Below are 19,887 nucleotides of genomic sequence, written 5' to 3'. Positions count from 1 at the left end.
GAGTCTGCGTTATGAATGACATGCAGTTTCTTCAAACTATGCAAACTGTTATCACATATGTCTGTACAGTTACCACGTAACTTTTGACCTGTTGCACCATGCCTGTACTACTTTTGCCTGCACCAGTACTATGTAACTTTTGACCTGTTGTATCATGTTTGCTATTCCTGTAGCACTATGTAACCTATATCATATCTATACAGGTACAGTGTAACTTTTGAACTGCTGCACACCTGTATCCTGTATCATTTTTGCTTGTACTGGTACCATGTAAGCTTTTTACCTTTTACATCATGCCTGTATACTGTATTAATATGACCTATTACAACATGTTTGCTAGTTCTGTAGAACTATGCCTGTATCCTGCATAACTTCTGCCTTAATGTTCAATGGCGGATTTAGGCATGGGCGCAGGGGCACGTGGCACCCCCTTTTTAAAGCTGTTCCCAGAGTTATAAAAAAAAAAAAAAAAGAAATGCACTGCTCTGTGCTTTTGTTAACATCAGAAAATGTAATGCCAAAATATGTGTGTTCTGATAAGCCCTGAACTGCAGAGTTGAACGACATCCTGTTCAAGTTACTTGAATCAAGTATTGAAGGAGAACTGCTGTAGTAAGCATGGAACAGTGTTCAGAAACACCGAGGTTTTCTTTTTTCCTTAACGGGGCACTATACCAACTGAAAATGCCTTTTCCGTTCTCGACCCGAAACCTAAACATCAGTACTCACCCTCATATCTCATTTATGTAAGGGGCAGTCCCACCCACAGAATCATGCTTCTGCATAACCCTTTCTCCCTTCGATGTTTATATTCCCTATGGAATGAAAAACTCTGTTTGTGTTCCAGACAGTATTATAAATCTATCCTGTTTTCTGTAGATGACAGAGCATTGAAAGTTCCAGTTTCATTATTTAAATATTGCACATTTTGACTATTTATGGCTGCTGTTTTTGTATTAATTGCATTATTTTTTTAAGACGTTTTATTATGTCATAGGCATCTATTTTGTAAAGTTGTATACATTCATTTTATAAACTTTGTCAGTGCAACTCTCGCTTAAACATAGCAGTAACGTCTTCTGATTACATAACGGCAAATAAATGTCGGTTGGTAATTGCGCAATGCCAATTTGCGGTAGAACACCTAAATTAGCGATCCTGCTTGGAATATTTTTTTACTGCATAGCACAGAGTTCCGCTGTGGCGACCCCTAACCGGGAAAAGCCAAAAGACACAAACAAACAGTGCGTTTTATTGCTGTTACTCTCTAAAGTCACGATAAAATCCCATTTCCTTGATGGCACAGATTCTCTGAGCAGAGTCAGTAACACATACAGCTAATGTATATGTAATGACTCGGGACGGTTGCATGTGAAAAGGGAGTTGTTACTTGAGTTACGGTCTTTGTATCTACTTGACTGTGAACAATTTCTTGTCTTCCTAATTGGCAATGGCAGTCAACAGTTTTAGGACTGTAGTTTCAAAATTAAAGCAGCTGCTCGTTTTGCTTAAGAATTGCAATTAAATGCTATTAGAATTAATTTTACAGCTTTTGAAAAAGTTTTTTTTTTACCTTGGATTGGCATCTGAGTGAGTGTGCTTGCATTTAACTGTTTGTGTGGAACTGCAGTTGGTGTATCATCTGAATTCCACTTTAATTGCTTGCTAGTTCGTCTATGTTCTGGTTAGGATTGTTGTTATGCCATGTGACCATACCTTTCAACTGTCCAGATTTTTGCCTCAAATTTTTATTATGTTCCTCATAAAATTTGTGATTCTCTGGATTTTTGTGGCAAATCAGTGAGTATTGAATTCAATAAATAATGACAGGATTTTGAGTTTCAGAATTCATATATTTCAGAAATTGCATGGTAAAACAAAACCTTTTATTCTAGCAACTTTCAAGTTTATAATACATATTTAAATTTAATATTTAAAAATTGTCCCTATTTTTGGGGGTTTGTCCAGATGTTTTTGTACAAAGAGGTTGACAGCTAGGCATGTGACATTCTTGCATGTCAAGCCAAGTGGGTGAATTGATATTTTGTACTGGAAGGGTACAGCCAGCAGTGGTTTAGTAGACTATCTTGTGGACTACAGCAGAAATACTGACAGCGAAGGCACATTTGCCTTCAGTCTAAAGGTGTACAGAGTTTTATCTCTTAATTTTTTGGCATGGCAGTGATTTGGTATGCTTGGAGAATCTGAGATATGATGAATGGCAGGAACATTGTAAGTCTATGTTTGTGTAAACAGGTTGTTTTGTGTTTGTAGTGATGCTTGTATCAGTTTTTTCGTTATTTCTTATAAATGTATTTTTTCCACTCTTCTCAAACATGCAGTTTGTACAGTACTGAGTATAGCTGTACAGTGCTGTTATGCCGCACTAGGATATGGTGACAGTCTTTTTCCCCACTGGTAATACTCTTGCAGTTAATGACAGGTCTGTAATATAGATGTTCCATTTTAAATCTGTGGATAGCAATGAAACACTACACGCAGTGCACTGTTGGAGCATCAGTAATGTCAAGGAGTGCTTTTTTTTTTTACCTTTCCTCTTCCTCCATGTGGAGTTACCACCTGTTCCTCTTTCTGCAGAGTGGTCCCTGTTTGGGTGCTTGCATCTTGTGGGTGGGGCTTAAAATGCCAAATATCCTGAGATTTTGTGATAAAATATATTGGGGTGCATGAACAATTATTTTGTTCATAGGTTGGTACTAGGCTACCTGCCCGAGGGCATTTATAAGCCTAGCCAGAATGTGTTGGCTTTCGCCACCCCATTGATTAACTGTGCCTCTGTCGAGCAGAGCCAATGATGTGATCCCCGGGGTGTATTTTCTGTTTCCCATCCACTCGTCAAGGTTTCTCTTGAAGAGTGTTAGTGAGGGGCTCTGCCTAATGTAATTAGGGATTTTGTTCTAAATCATTGGGAGTCTCTGTGACAGGAATCTGTCCCTCCAGCATGTTCTATTTATAGTTGTGGTGAGGTTTAGCTCACTACAGCACGTGGCTCGCTGTGACATGGATTTCTTTAGGTGGAGCATATCCATTAATTCTGAGTTGGACATGGCTTTGTAGGTCAGGCAGAGATCACCTCTGAGTAAATGATATGCCACTGAGTACAGCCTGAGTTTTTTCAGTCTGGTTGCATAGGACATATATTTGAGGCCAGTAATCCTCTTGGTAAGGTACTTTTGTGGTCTTTCCAGCTGTTGGAAGTGTCTTGTGAGGTACATTCCAAAAGGGGCATTGTACTCTATGATGGGCCTGATGAGTGACGGGTAAAGGGGCACTATAACTTCTCTATTTCTAGATGCGAACCCTTTAGTAATTATTTGGGCTACATAGAAGGATTTCCTAAATACTTTGGCGATATGATTGTCAAAAGAGAGATTACTATCTACCCGAGTCCCCAGATCTCTTATTACCTCTTCTGTATTAAGGGGGCTGCCACCTATGTGGTAATTCGTGGGTGTTTTGATTTTCCCAAATGGAATGACTATACATTTTTTGGCATTTAGCTTCAGGCCATGATTTGACACCAGGTGCCAGTCTCAGTGAGGCCCTTTTGGAGGATGTCTGTGTCAGCCAGAGTGTCAATTATGGCTCCCAGTTTGCAGTCATCGGCAAACTTGGTCAGCTATAGTCCTCCTGTGTTTGCCTGTACTTCTGAGAAGTATATGCCGAACAGTATCTGAAACACCTTAATATTATTAGGGAACAATACAAAAATACTCGTATTGTACAAGAGAGTTTTTATTTTGGCATAAAGGTCAAGTCTGCGTCTTTATGCTGGCTGTTGCTATAATTTGTCTTGCAAAATCTCATATTTCTGTAAAAATATATATGGCAGTCCTACCTCCATGTAATTTCCATATATTGTAAAATGTGTATATTAGGAAACTTTGTTTTATAGTTAAGTCTGTTAAATGTCCTATATATCTAAACTTTGTGCATGCTACTTTTTGAACCAATGTAAACTTGTCACTATCTCTCTGTTTATTGTGCACTTCTGGGCTAAACCTGAAAATGGTACATCTGGATCCACATTTTATCCCATTTAATTAATGAAACTTAAATAAAATGTACATTAAAATGAGCTTGTTTATTGGACCATCCCTCCTACCCAATTATCAAATGAATAAATAAAAGATGACACATCTCATTTACTATGTTGCCATTGTTTTTAATGGTGTTAACTCCATGGTATGGGATATAGACGTGTATGTAATTTTTACTGCACGACTCTTGAGCTAAAATATTTATTTTATACTATATACCTATATGAACTTTACTACAGTATCCGTTCTTGATTACTGCTTTTTTAGTAGGGCACTGAAATTCTGACCGCTTTCACCCTTGATAATGTGGTGGGATGATTTTTCTAACCATTTTGGATGGAAACTTATTTTTTCTTTTGCTCTAGCCTCTTAAGACTTATAACCTTACACAACTCTACAAGATTACTTTTAGAAATACTGACCCTTCCGGATTATCTCCATTTCAAGGCAATGTTTCCATGTGCTTTTAAAGTAATCCTTGAAATTCTGTCTTTACCTTGGGTTCTTCTACTGGACGACTTACAGACATTTGTTAGTCTTTTTCAGTTCAAAGTTATTTTTTGTACTGGTCTCTTAACAGGGATGGGACACTATATTCCTAAATATGAACAAGTACCTATTCATGCCTGTGCCTCCTTTCTCCCCTCTTTCAGTTAAATATTAGATCATTGTCATATTAGTTGCATCTATTCTTAACCAATGCTTTCATATTATATTTAACTTGGTATGATTATTTAAACTTATAGTCTTTTGGACTTCTAAACAAAATTATTTAGATGTTTTTGTATTTTTTGAAGACTGCAACATTATCTTACAGTGTTTTTGCAACACTATGGGGCTTTTCTCTCTGGGCCTTGGCTGAAAATAGGCACCTATCCAGTTGAACTTTCCGGGTAATCAAATAAGCACAGCATTATCACTTTCAGGGAGTAGAGTCTCTCTGACATGTACAGAATGACTGAGTTAAGAAGTTCAAAGGTATGCCTCATAGTCTGATTAGACTTTTTTTTTGGGTGGGGGGGGGGTGGGGGTGACAAAACATATAAATGCCTAACTCTTTAACGGAATGCAGTTATAAATAAAACATGTTTTAATATGCGTTGTAGCAGCATCTTGAAAATGAAGTGCAGTTCGGTACAGTTCATTAGAGCAAATGCATCTTTCTGAAGACTATTTATCTAAAATATGTTTTCTTTATTTTTCATCCATCTTATGTAGTCTGTACTTCTCAGTCATCCACATTTTTGTCACGTTTTGGTCTTCTCCATGTAAAATGTGTGTGTATAGGTTTTATTCTAGCAACTTTCTTACGCTTATAAGAATCAATACTTAAAATGTGTCCCTGATTCTGTCCCTTTGTCCCAAATTCTTGAGAAAAGAGGTCGATAGATATGAGCCTCTCCAAGAAATTTTGGGATAAAACTTTTCTTCTGTTATAAAGCATCTTATCTTAGGTTGTAAAAAAAAGGCAAAATATTGTAGCTCCCCTACCTATACTTCCCAGCTGTCTAGAATTTTGTAAAATGTCTAGGTTTTTACTTCATGTTACACCTAAGTTTAGGGTGAGAAACTATACTGTAGGCTTTAGACAGGTCAAGGAAAAAGGGGAAACATGTTTGCCTGAGTCCCTGTTTTTGTTTATGGTGTCAGTGACTGACAGTAGAGCAGTAGTTGTACTGTATGCTGGGTGGAAGCCATGTCAGGTGGATGTTAAGAGCTGTTCTTGTAGGAGACAGTGAGGAGTTGTTTATTAATACATCTTTTGTTAAAGTTACATTTAGTCAAAACTAGACAAAATAGTTCTGCTACAAACAAAATGCAGAATTTTCCAAAATACACAAGGGCTGAAAATAGCACTGCAAGTGTTTTTTGGGGGGAGGGGGCTGAATTATACACACTAATTCCACAGATGCACCAAATCAGAGATGGGAAAATTTCTTAAAACAGGACATCACTACTGGCGTACAGGCATCATACCATCAGTGATTTCCCACATAAAAAAATTCAACCCGAAATACATCCACAACATGTTTGTGGCTAAACATGATTCTACCACATGTGCTTTCTACTAAAGGAGACCATATCGCACTGGTTTGCATTTAATCTGAGCCTGTTTTACGTACACTAGTTATTGGTAAAGGGTAAGGGAATCGGGGCTGTTTGCAGTCATCTGCAAACTTAGTTAACCACAGATCCTTGTTTATAGCCTACAGATAAAAAAAAAGTAAATGCCAAGAGTAGTGCTTAAATACTGGGCACTCGGGACAGGACTGGTTGCCTTCATGCTTCTTGGTAAGACAATTGCCACTGACACTATGAAGATTCTATGTTTTAGACAGTCTACTATCCATCTTACCATCATCACTAACCCCCGTTTTTCCCCATTTTCTACATGGGGTCAGGGATCATGTTAACTGTCACCATCTATCTCAATTCATTGCCTTACTTCTGCCTTCTTCAACACTCATGCTTGACTGTCGCAGATCTTCTCTCACACAATCCATCCACCTCTTTGCTGGATGCCCTCATTTCCCCTGACTTTCTTCTTGTCTGTCCCAAATCGTCTTCACCAGATTGTCTTCTGCTTTTCTGCACATCTGCCTGAACCACCATAAGCTGCTCTTTGATCTTTTCTGCAATTGCAGCTACTTTAGCTTCTGCTCTTTTGTCCTCATTTCTTCATCTTTATCACATCTGCTGTAACCTCGTCTGAGCCCGCTGCTTTATCACATCTGCTGTAACCTCGTCTGAGCCCGCTGCTTTATCACATCTGCTGTAACCTCATCTTAGCTCGCTGCTTTATCACATCTGCTGTAACCTTATCTGAGCCCGCTGCTTTATCACATCTGCTGTAACCTCGTCTGAGCCCGCTGCTTTATCACATCTGCTGTAAACTCGTCTGAGCCTGCTGCTTTATCACATCTGCTGTAACCTCGTCTGAGCCTGCTGCTTTATCACATCTGCTGTAACCTCGTCTGAGCCCGCTGCTTTATCACATCTGCTGTAACCTCGTCTGAGCCTGATGCTTTATCACATCTGCTGTAACCTCGTCTGAGCCCGCTGCTTTCCCTGACTTCATTTGCCTCAGTGCTATTCTTGCCTCTTCTAGGATGGACACCTCTTCTCTCATTGAAGGCTGTGTCTGGGGCAGTACAGCTTCTATGGGGTTTTCTTCATTCGGAAGGTGCTGAATTGTACTCCTCCCCTCTTCCTTTGATGGCCTGTGCACTGGTGAGCAGGTTTTTGCTGGCATCCCTTATGAAGGGTGTCTGTTTTCTTTATCTTTCTGTCTGTCTTGCAACCTGATACAGTGTCTTTGTGCCACCTACTGAGTCACTTTTCAGAAGCTGATCGAGTGCCTTTGATGTCCTTTTCTTTGCTATTGCAACTCCTTTCTTAGCGAGCCAACCAGTTTACCTTCCTAGCCTGGTCAGTCTTTTCTGTCTTCCACTTTTTCCTGAACTGCTTCTTTCTTTCTTTTCATGACTTCCTGGACTTCTGTATTCCACCATCACCTTTCCTTATGAAAAGAGAAAGGCCTCCACTTTGGAATTACTATGCCTGTATGATTCATTTTTGATACCTTTCTCCGCCTTGTCTCTGATAGTCATACTGAAGTAGGAGTTATGATGTTAGGTAATAGGTATACACATTTAGCTGTACATATTTTTGGCCGCATGTATCTGCTTTCTAAGAGCCTTCGTCTGTATTTTTGACGTCATTAGGTTGAGAGGTATGGTGACCTCAGTTTGTTTAGGTATGTTTTCATAAGTTGCTAGTGACATGAAAGGGGATTGGTAATGGGCTAGTATGTAGTAGATTATCTTATTTACATTAACAATGCATCCACCATTTCTAGGTCATTATTTCACTGTATAAGCCCAGTTATGATGGAGCTCTGGAGGTATATAGATAACCCTCCACCAGCCATGTGGACTTTCAAAGTAAAGAATCTGAATGAGTAGTAGGCATTGAAGTTTGGCGTGAAGGGTGTGTTCTCAGCACACAGGATAGCATCATATGACTCCTAGCTTATCTGTAAATGTGACATAGCCACGTTAAATTACTTTTATCCCCTGTCAAATAAGGTGAAAAGTTTGAATGTAAAGAAAGTGATATTGATACTGGAGCACAATGTTTTAATAGCCAGTAAGCAAGCAAGAATAATCTGCAGCATGCACACATCCCAGCTACAGAGTGGTACCATCTAATCTGCAGTAGGTATCCTAACTTAAGAGTAAATTCCCCAGCTCAGTGAATACCTGCAGTTACTTCAGAGTATTTGATTGCCTCAGAGTGTAGAGCTAAAACAGCCTATCTACAACTACCCCACCACCTGTCTACTACAGTTGTTTACTGTACTACAATTATATTAGGTATCAGAAGGCCAGTGCTATAGGCTAGGCTTGTAAAGGCTCCAAGGCTATTAGCCTACTACACACCTATGAGACTGAGCCTATGACAAGATGCGTTTTAGTGTTAACTATCTCCATGAAGATTGTATTAGAGGTCATTTACCTATCTATTTATCAACTGAATGTATACTGCTGTCTTTTCAAACATGATGTCAAAGCATCTTCAGGTGATCTTTACACATCCCCGAAAAACAGTGTCACTCCAACCCTGATAGTTGACTAACCAGACTGCGTCCCACCCCCCCTTTTGCAGATTCCTGGATCCGCCACGGATTGTTTCATTGTTAAATTGTAGCACTGCACTTTCTAATCTTATACAGAGTACCAGCACATGATACTGGGACATGCACCATTAGTTTTTGAATTATTCTACACTGCTTGTTGCTTCTAACACTTGTGTCTTTCTGCCTTATCACACTGTATGTATGGTATCTGATTCTGCTTTACTGCTGTGTGTGTACAGTATTTGGATGTTCTTCGTCTTCCCTTGCTGCAGTCCTGACTATGGGTTCCTCAGTTTTTGCGCATGGTCCGATGCAGAAGCAATTTTGCGAGTGCAGGTTGGCGTTCTGAGATTTTCCAAACCGGAGTTTCAGACCGAGTACAGAGTTGGCTAACCCCGTTGGGAACATTTTGGTTTTCTTGCCTCAGTATATTACGGATGTCAGAAAAAGTGAATAACTGTATTTCTTGTGGGAAGCAGATACATAGGGATTATCATACTTTGTGTATACCTTGTTTAGGGCCTGAGCAGCGTTGTTGGTTGCCGCTCTTGTGCTACTATTAAGAGGAGGCTTGATTGTGCTAGGTTAGTGTTTGCGTTGCAATTATACTATGCCGTCGGATGCTCCGGCCTGCTTCATCTAAGAAGGACAAAACAGTGAAGTCTAGGGTGAGGAGGCGGTCGGACGTCGGTCCTTTAGGCTCAGGAGCCAGAGGTTTTGCCAGGAGTCTCTATGGAGTCCCAGGCAGATACTTTACTGTTCCAGGATGTCCCGTCTCAGGAACTAGGGCAGCCTGAGGGGCTTCTCAGGTAACTGTTCTTCCCTCTCTTCCCAAGGTAGTTAGGGCCTCTCCTTCTGTTTCCAGAGCTTCTTTTAGAGGAAGGCCAAGTTCAGCTTCTGTAGGGCTTCTCCTAGCTTTTCGGGCTCTGTGCCTAAGAAACATATGCTTAAAATGGCTGAAGATTTGATTACTCTGATTAGAGGTTCTATGCCCCACCTGATAAGAGGCCTAGGGTGGAACAGGAGTTTGATAGTTTTGAACAGTGTTCACAGGCTTCAGAGTCTTCTGTGGAAGACTTGCAAAGTTTCCTGCTTATTCTGATTCTGATGTGGATGATTCCACTCCTTCAGCTTCTCCTCCTGAGGATTTTCATTTTCAGAGACTCTTCACTCCATGAGGGAGCACTTTAAATGGGAAGGCCAAGATTACTCTGACTCAGAAAAGGCTTAGGGAATTCTTGTTTTGCCTCAGCATAGGCCCTTAGCTATTCCTCCTGTGTTGAATGTGGTGGAGGATGTTTTTGCAGCGGCTTCTCTGGACCCTGCTTCCTTGCCTCCTCCTCCTGATAAGGCTGGTAGCTATTATAGGGTGCCCGAACCTCATAAGTATTTGTTTAAGAGTCCTGGACCCAGAAACTGTTTCTCAGGGGCCTAAAGGTGTTAAAGCTTCTGTTGTTAAAAATCCTGTACCCTCTGATAAAGAGGCAAGGGCTTTGGATAGGTGGGGTAAGAAAGTATACTTCTTCCACTCTAGCCATGAGGCGTTGAATTGTCAATTTCATATGCTGAAATATCAGAATTATCTCCTTTCACAATTGAAATCTAAGGTGGATGCTTTGGCGGAAGGTATTGAGTGTAAAGAATTGCTGGATTTGGTTCATGTGTCTGAACAAGTGGGTAAGCATTCTTTGCAGTGTGGTTTTGATGCTGTTCAGGCCTCCTCGAGGGTGGCTACTACTAGTTCTGTTCTTCGCAGACATGCATGGTTGAAGGATCAGAATTTAGCTGAGCATGTTAAGACCAGGATTTTGGATGCTCCTTTACAGTCTGATGTGTTGTTTGGACCGCCTGTGGAAGCAGTTTTAAAGAAAATGGAGGACAAAGCTAAGTCTATGCAGACTGTTAAAGATTTTTTGCAGGTGCAGCCTCCGAAGTTTAGTAGAAATTGGCCTGCTAAGGGGTGGACATATCCTGCTTATAGTTCCCAGTCTAGGGGTAGATCTGGCAGGGCTCAAGGTTCGTTTAGGCCTAGATCAGACAGTTCACCTGCTCAGACTTCTGGTGAGGGCAGGGGTCAGTCCTTTCGTAAGCAGAACCAATGACCTGCCTTTTCAGCTGCCAGTGGACTCTCGTCTGGCAGCCTTTGGGAGGAAGATTGTCTCTTTTCAAAGAAATGGGATTTAATCACTCAAGACAGATGGGTGCTGGATATCATTCATCACGGGTACAGATTTTATTTCCACACAATGCCCCCTTTCAAAGGCATGCCAGATGTTCCTCGAGGCTCTCAAGCAAGTTTTTCAGTTACTCCACATCTATTCAGCCAGTCCCTGTGTCAGAAATTTTATTCTCGCCTGTTCCTAGTACCAAAGTGGAGACCAATTTTGGATTTATCTATCCTCAACACTTATCTGGACATTCCCAAGTTCAAGATGTTGACGTTACAGCAACTGTTACCTCTGCTGGGCAAGGATCACTGGATGGTAACTTTGGATCTCAAGGAAGCTTACCTTCATGTGCCCATAAGGCTAAGTTGCAGAAAGTATGAACTGGAGATTTTCATTATCAGTTCTCTGCATTGCCCTTTGGCTTATCTAGAGTATTCACAAAGTTCTGCTCCCAGTGATAGCTGCTTCAGGCTTCAAGGCATTCAAATTTATCCTTACTTGGGCGACTGCCTGATTCTGGCTCAAGAAAAGAACACCTTCTACAGCATCTGGAATATGTCATAGCAGTGCTAAGATGCCTAGGGTATTCTGTGAGCGAAATAAAGTCCAGTCTAGTACCCTCTCAAGACATGTGCTTTCTGGGTGTGAGACTGAATACAGCAGCCCAGATGGCCTTTTAACCCCGGACAAACAAAAGAGTCTGTCACTTTACTTCCATCAACTATCTCAGTCCGTGCTGACTGCAAGGACAGTCCTTCAAGCATTAGGGTTCATGGCATCTTGTATTCTGGTGCTTCCCAATGCCAAACTGCATATGAGGAAGCTACAATGGTATCTCAAAATGTATGGACACAGCACTGCCAAGATTTGGACACTGTCATTCAAATAATACCTTGCCTTCAAAAGGAATTCTTGTGGTGGGCTCAGGAATGTCACCTAAACAAGGGACTCTCTGTGACCCGCGAGTCAGATTTTAACGACAGATGCCTCGGACACTGCTTGGGAGCTCATCTAAATGGAAAGTGGATACAAGACAAGTGGCCTGCCAGACTACAGCATCTACATATCAACATGAAGGAGATGTTAGCAGTCCAGTTTGCATTGATGGCGTTCAAGGAGTTACTTCTTCCAGGGCAGGTGTTGATTCTGACAGACAACACAACTGTCATGTGGTACATCAACAAGCAAGGGGAACACATTCTTATCCTCTATGCAGGCAAGCAATGATTTTATGGGAGACTGTTAAGCCTGCAACTGACTCTTCAGGCAAGGTTTCTGCCAGGAGCACAGAACTCCTAGCAGATGTGTTAAGCAGACAAATCATGGATCCCCACAGTGGAAACTGGATCTTCATGTATTTCAGAAATTGCCAGTGTCATGGGGAACTCCAGACATAGATCTGTTCGCTTCTCCACTAAACCACCAGCTGCCAAAGTATTGCACAAAGGGGTTTCATCACACAGCTTGGAAAGTGGATGCTCTGTCTTTCAGTTGGAAAAAACTTCATGTCTATGCTTTTCCACCTCTACCTCTTCTTCCAAAGGTATTACTAAAGGTCAGACAGGACAGGCCAAGGATGATTTTGATAGCTCCAGATTGGCCTCGGCAACACTGGTACCCACTTCTAAGGAGTCTTGTAAAGAAGCCTCCATGGCCTTTACCTCTGATTCCTCATCTGTTATCTCAGAAGGACGGTCATCTGCTCAATGTCAAGCTTCAATCTCTCCATCTCACAGCTTGGCATATTCTGTGTTGAAACATGGAAGGTCTCAGCTTCCTCAACAAGTTTTAAATGTGATTATGGAAGCTAGAAGGCCTAGTACTAGGAGGTGCATAGAAAGTGTACGAGAAAAATGGAAGAGATTTTTATTTTGGTGTACAGCAAAGAATTTGGAGATTTCAGAGCCTAATTTGAGTGTGGCTCTTCAATATCTTACTGAGTTATTGGACAAAGGTTTGTCTTTCTCTTCCATAAAGATTCATGCTGCAGCAATTTCAGCTCACTATGATTGTGACCCACCTTTGTTTTCGCATCCTTTGTTCAAGCAGTTTCTTAGAGGGGCAAAGAATATAAGACCCCACGTAGAGCTCCTACTCCTGCTTGGGATCTCAATTTTGTGTTGGAAAAACTTACTCTACAACCTTTTGAGGCGGCAGCTACTGCTGAATTGAAATATTTGTCATGGAAGACGGCTTTTCTGTTGGCTATTACTTCTGCAAGAAGGGTGTCTGAGTTGCAGGCCCTTATGGCAGTAGAGCCCTTTTTGATTTTCCATAAGACAGGGTATATCATTACGTACTAATCCTTCCTTTATGCCTAAGGTGGTTTCTAGTGTGGCTTTAAACCAAACTATTCATTTGCCGCAGATCCTCAAAATAAAGGGAAAAGATTTTGCACACTTTAGATGTACACAGGCAATTGCGTTATTATTTGAGCAGGACTAAAGATTTTAGGCAGTCTCAGCAGTTACTTGTTTCTTTTGCTTTAAGTTCACAGGGCAAACCTGTGTCAAAACAAACTATTTCTAGGTGGATTGGCTTTTGCATTGCATTTTGTTATTCCCATCATGGCAAAGAGGTTCCAGCTGGGATTAGGCCTCATTCCACTAGGGCTACTGCCACTTCAACAGCATTTCTAAGGGGTGGCAACTAAGGATATTCTGGAAGCAGCTACTTGGAGTTCAGTGCATACTTTCTCTAGGCATTATCACCTGCCTATATACTCTAAGTCTAGAGCTGGTTTTGCCACAGCTGTTTTACAAGGCATGTTGTCAGCTCCTGCTACTTTATAATTTGCCAGCCTCCTTACCTCTGCTTTGGGATTCTAATAGTCAGGACTGCAGCAAGGGAAGGCGAAGAACATAGTACAGTTTTGTACCTACCATAAATGTAGATGTTCGAGGATTCCTTGCTGCAGTCAACCCTCCCTCCCTCCTTCCCCTCTGTGTTTCAGGGTGGTTGTGTAGGTGCCTTTACATGCTTATATTTTTTGTATATATATATTACTGTATATATTGTACATGTTTATTGGTGCAGGTTGTTTTTGGGACTTGTCTTTTTGGGTCTTCTGACATCTGGGGCAAGAAAAGACTGAGGAAATGACGTCGGTCATGACTGGCGTCAGTCTAAGCGCCATGACCCTCTCTGGTATTGGACGACTGGGACGCGGACTATACCCAATAGTCAGGACTGCAGCAAGGGAATCCTCGAACATCTACATTTATGGTAGGTACAAAACTGTACTTTTTCTGCCTCATTAATAGCACTCCTCTACAGACTACACTGCATAATGTTTTAGACAAAACTGCTAATTTCGCAGCTGTAGAACACCTGACCTACTACTACAGTACCAGAGTTGACAGAGTACACTGAACCATTAGTATGATCCCCCCATGAAATCAGTTACTGCAGTTGGTAGTCAGCCACTCATACTGAACCCCTCCCCCACCAAACTTCCTCAAAGAATAAGAGTGCTGTCTGCCCATAACTCATCTGTTGCCAGCCTAATACCAGGTACTGAAATGCTGGGTAGCATCTGTGCCACATTCACTGGCTACCAATTGTTATTGGTTAACATTAAGTCTACTTGTGATGGGTGTAGATGCCTATTTAAATTGGTGGCAAACCTCTGATGTCATCCAGTCATCAAAACTCACTACATCCCCCACATCACAACACAACACTACCTGTGAGGCAGAATATTCTTTGGAACTAAACTAATTTCTTCTCAGTCTTTCTATGCAATCCACTACGTCATAACTTACACCTCACCTGTTATTCTCAACACTGCCAGGTGATGCATTGCTCACATCATCACCCACCACCAGGTGATATAGCACTCAACAACACTGACAGGTGATACTGTGCTCATCCCACCACCACTAGCACATTCAGCACTCAACAGCACCGCCAGTGGATTCAGCACTCAACACCACTGGCAACACCACTGCCTGGTGATACAGTGAACTCAACTGCACCGCCAGGTGATACAGCGCACTCAACAGCACTGCCAGGTGATACAGCTCTTACAACAACACTGCCAGGTGATAAAGCGCTCACACCAGCACCAAATGCTACACCCTTAAGACTTCCTGAACATGCTACCACATATGAGAATGTCCTAATCATAGGAGAGTCTATAGTCAGACATACCAATGCACCACAGTGAAGCAAGCTGCTTCTCAGAAGCTAGAACTGATGATGTCATAAGGCACTCAGACTGCTTCAACCCCAAGTATGCCTAAAACCTGGTCACTCTCACATGACCGTAAATTACCTTAGGACATTCCACATTAGAAAATAGAGAAAAACATGTTTGAGCTCTCAGGATACATTTCTGAGAATGGAAAGAAACTAGTTTTGAGCAGTTATCTTGCTGTTGCAAATTATACCAAAACACAGCCAAAAATAATTAGCTTCTGCAAATGGATCAATAAATTGTGTTATTCCAGGGGAATCCAATGTTCATCAGCATGAACAGAAATGGTAGACAACCCTGCCTACTTCACTAGGGATGGTCTTTGTTTCTCCCCCTCGGGCGTCTCTATGCTGACACAGACTTTCTTTACCCCATATTGGGTTTTTTTAGGCAGAGTCAGATTTCAACACCAGTCAACCTTAAAAAAAAAAAAGTCAGTGCTAGAAATGTGAAAAAGTGAAATGCCTATTGTACATGCTTTCCTGACTTTTGACATTTCTTTACTGGGGTTTAATGAAGATTACTCATGCAAACGCCAGGGTGAGGGTGGTTATGTTTCCAAAGAAGGAATGTCCAGTTCATCATCAATCTTACTGTCTCATGGCTGACCCAGCAAGAAAATGATCGAGACTTACACCAGGCTATGCAGAAATTCTAACTATCATACCACTGGTAATGACAAAACCCCTTCCATATCTCCCACAGGCCAGGATACCTACCAAAACAAATTAATGTCCTTAACTACTGAACCGGACACATTCACTCAGTGAAATTTCAACAACCTGAACATAAACTGGCAGACATATACCACAAACAATGAGCACAAACACAGGTTCTTCGATGCAACAGTGCTAACTCTCTAGACAAGACAGCATCCTCTTCCATAAACAGCTCAAATTTACTGACTTTGTTCTTACAAACAGCGCAAACTCTCATTGTTACTCAACTGCTAGCCCTCAAATTTTACAGTCCTCAGCGATTTCTGCAAGGTCTATCTTTCAGCACTGTTTGATGACCTAAGGAAATTCTCTTCACCCCATAAAGACTCCATAGCAAACAACACATATATTTTGGATGGCGCAGTGGTGCAGCGGTAGCATTGTCACCTCACAGCAAGAGGTTCTCCGGTTCGATTCTCAGCTGGGGTGCCTTCTGTGTGGAGTCTGCATGTTCTCCCTGCGTCCGTGTGGGTTTCCTCCGGGTGCTCCGGTTTCCTCCCACGTTACATAGACATGTATCTGGAGCATTTCTTCCCGGGCCTCCGCTGAAAATTGGCTCATTCCAAGTCGGACTTTCCTGGTTAACAAATGTAAAATAAATAATAATAAATAATATACCACCGATTTCTATTCAAACCTACATTCCTTCAAAGCATCCACCCCCTCCCATCCACTAAAAATATAATGCCAAATTTAGAAACAAGCCCCTGTTGTGGAACCCCAGTACCAGCAAAAGTTTAAGTAAGAAGAAAACACTTCTAGTACTAAGAAGTGTACTCAGACCACCACATGCTAAAAGTGAACTTAAAAGGTAAACAAAGAAAGTAAGAACACCTACAAAGCCAAGTATGAATTAAACACTGCAAAGACTTACGTAGGATAAACACACTTGTACCAGCTACTCTGCCCAAGAAGACATAACCAACACAACAGTAGACAGGAACTATCATCCCATGTAGATGCTCCCCAAATCTGAGTGACACACTACTCATCCCTCCAAGTCACGACTCCAGTGCAAGTCACTTCTTTCACATCAAGTAAAATCTTTGTGTGGGTACTAACAATACTAATTCACACTTTTAATCCTATTTTTTTCTATATGCTGTTTGACCCAAACCTGCCAATCACCAAGCCTTCCCCAATCAGACAGAAGTCTGTTCATTCTCTGTACTGACTTTCCCCAGCACGGGTATAACTGCTTTTAGGAGGGGGTCATCATCCAGGCAGCTATGAGGGTTGACTGTGCCCTCAGCACTGAAAGGATATTTCTCCTACCCCTTTCCTGGACTTTTGACCTGCATCACTGTGTTGAGGGGCGCTACTATGCCTTTCCCTATCCCCATGCATCTATTATGTAGGCAACTACAGATGTTAGCAGAACTATCATTTAAGCCTCAGTGCTGGTTGCCAGTTTTGGAATCTCTACCCAAGAACAACTCTGTTACAGGACAGTGTAAAACTTATGATACACAAATGGATGCATCTCTGTTCCACTAGCTTCACCCTTCCAGAGGCCACTATGATCCAGCAGTGGGTTTTGTAATACCAGATTTGGAAACAATCTTCTGTACCCTGGCAACTCGGCCGGAAGAGAGACCTAGTCTCAGCATACAGATGAAAATATCATATTCCCCAAAATGTCTCCTGAAAACTGCTGCTCCACAGTCACTGCATGGGATAAGGTTCATCCAAGTCAAGTTGCTTTTCAGATAATCATGACTGAATGAGACAAGTTACACTACTGGAAACACAGCAAAAGATTTTTAAATGTAACGCAGAGTCCTCCATACAAGAGGCTTTGCCTTCTACAAACTCTCACTTAAAAGGTAAAAACAATCCTATTAGAAGGTTTTACATTACAGCCATGCTGCCACTACTGGCCAAAGTGCTCGAAAGATTAGGTTACGATATGATGGCAAACAAAAAGGCACAGAAATCGCACTTTTGTAAATGCCTACTGCATAGGTTGCATCTAGCATTTGGTGGTTTTCTTGATCTTACATGCAACTTTCATTTTTCTAGTGTCCTAATTAATTTCTTTGTATACTATTTCAGTTGGTGAGAGACTTATTCTGTTTAACTGTGTGCGGACAGCTGCTGTTACTCAAATGGCTTTACAAGGGTCTGTTCTTGTATTCTTATTGTTTATTATGTTTATGAAGTGTCTATCTCTAGTGTGTAATTCAACAAAATATATATATATTTTTTCCCGCTCATGTCCAGCGGTCATCAATAACCTGGCCAGTGATTTTAATAATACACATAAATGGTAGATGAAACATCACTCATCTGCTGATAAAACTGTCCAAGTCTATCAAAAGGGTCATGGTAACATAGATGGGAGGGTGGCTTAATGGCTAAGGTGTTTGCCTTACAAACACAAGGTGCAGGGTTTGAGTCTCACAAGGGATAATTGGCTAGGCTTAAAATGGCTCGCAAGGGCAGTTAGCTTAGTACTAAACTATGAACCTATAAGTAATTACAATAACATGAAAATTAAACACATTGCTACATTTCCTGAATATATATGTCACCTAGTGTGAATTACAGCCTGCATAAAATTGACTACACTGTATAGGTTTAAGCATTATATTCTCTGAGACTTTCTTCATCACTGTGTCTTATTTTATAAGGTTAAAATATTGTGCAATCCTGACAAAAAGCATGTTGCAGTGCTCATTTAAATTCAACATTCCTTAGATTGCCAGCACTTTACTTCATATTTATTTGCTACAATATTACAACATCCTAGCGCCACAGTGTAACAGGAACAGTGTTTTCCTTGTAAGGAAGTTGGTACCAAGGAACACTGTGTACATATTTATCAAACTAGGGCGGAATCACGGCATGGGCCAGTGGTTACATTACATAATAAAACTATTGGACACATTGTATCATACTCAGAAATTATTATTAGTACCCATTTAGTGAAGTTTCTTCAGTGGTGCAGTTTAAGGTAAAGACGTCGCACATCACTGATTGATGAATCTAACCATAGATGTTTCATGTAATGGTACATTACAAATTCTATGTACATTACGTAGAAACGCCCTTTTTTTTTATTATGTAGACCTAAAACTGGGGGTCTATATTATAAGCTTGAAAGCTTAAAAAGAGCGAACGGTCTTTAATCAAGCTGTAAACATCAAAACACTAAATAGCAAAGACACGGAACAGCAATTTTTTTTCCTAGGGAAAAAAATCACTGGGCCGTTTTCGGGGCTTTGCCATTTCCTCCACTGTGGTGCGATCTCGGAGTTGGTGTATTTAAGTAGGGGGCCCACTTTATTTTGTGTTTGCATTTTTTTTTTTTGCGGAGCAGCGATTTGTTTTCCTTGGGGAAAAAAATTGCTGTTCCGTGTCTTCGCTATTTAGCAGTTTCTATGTTTACAGCTCGATTAAAGAGCGTTCACTCTTTTAAGCTTTCAAGTTTATAATATAGACCCAAAAGTGGGGTAGCTCTACGCTATTCACATGAAAAGAAAATAAAAATTGCCGATTCAGTTTTTAACATCTTAGGTAAATTATAAAACTGAGAAAAAGTTCTCAATTCACTTAAGCGGGATTACATGATCATGTTTTTAAACTGACTCAGTTAAACAACCAAGCTATATTGTGTGCATGTGTGTATGTATTGTATTCCTTCTTTTTTCACTTTCTGATTAATGTTGCTTCTCTGCAAACACCAAGCCCAAAGGTTCCAGTTTCCCCTCATATGTTTGTTTCTTACATGAAAACATTTAGAAGAGGGGTATTTCTGTTGTACTGTCCAACTCAGACGGTAGACTGCAGCATGTTTAGGGATGGAAAACACAGCATTCCTCTGAAAAACAAAATTTATCTTGCGCAGCTCTGAAGACTAAAAATCATGTGCTTAACATATTTACACCAGTAATAATACCCAACAGGGTGTGTCCTACGGTGCAAGTAAAACCTCCCAAAGGGTGTTCTGAGGTGCCATGCCGCATACACTCTGCGGGCATTATTATGCTTAAGAGAATGGGTTATCTGTTGAACTGTTTTGTATTTTTTTAATTAATATATTATACATTTTGAAATATTTTTTAATGTACAACAGTTCCTCTAACGAATGTTTCAAACT

General features: G+C 40.9%; 1 protein-coding gene across 1 annotated transcript in view; it reads right to left on the bottom strand.

The window, feature by feature from the left end:
* Nucleotides 1-19,887, bottom strand: part of TSPAN15 (tetraspanin 15) — a 489,817-nt gene that overhangs the window by 41,618 nt on the left and 428,312 nt on the right. The gene's annotated exons all lie outside the window — the stretch shown is intronic.

Source organism: Protopterus annectens, chromosome 14.part0, assembly GCF_019279795.1.
Source record: "Protopterus annectens isolate FY-2018-M chromosome 14.part0, PAN1.0, whole genome shotgun sequence".
NCBI classification, from domain to species: Eukaryota; Metazoa; Chordata; order Ceratodontiformes; family Protopteridae; genus Protopterus; species Protopterus annectens.
This window is presented reverse-complemented; position numbering and strand designations above follow the sequence as displayed.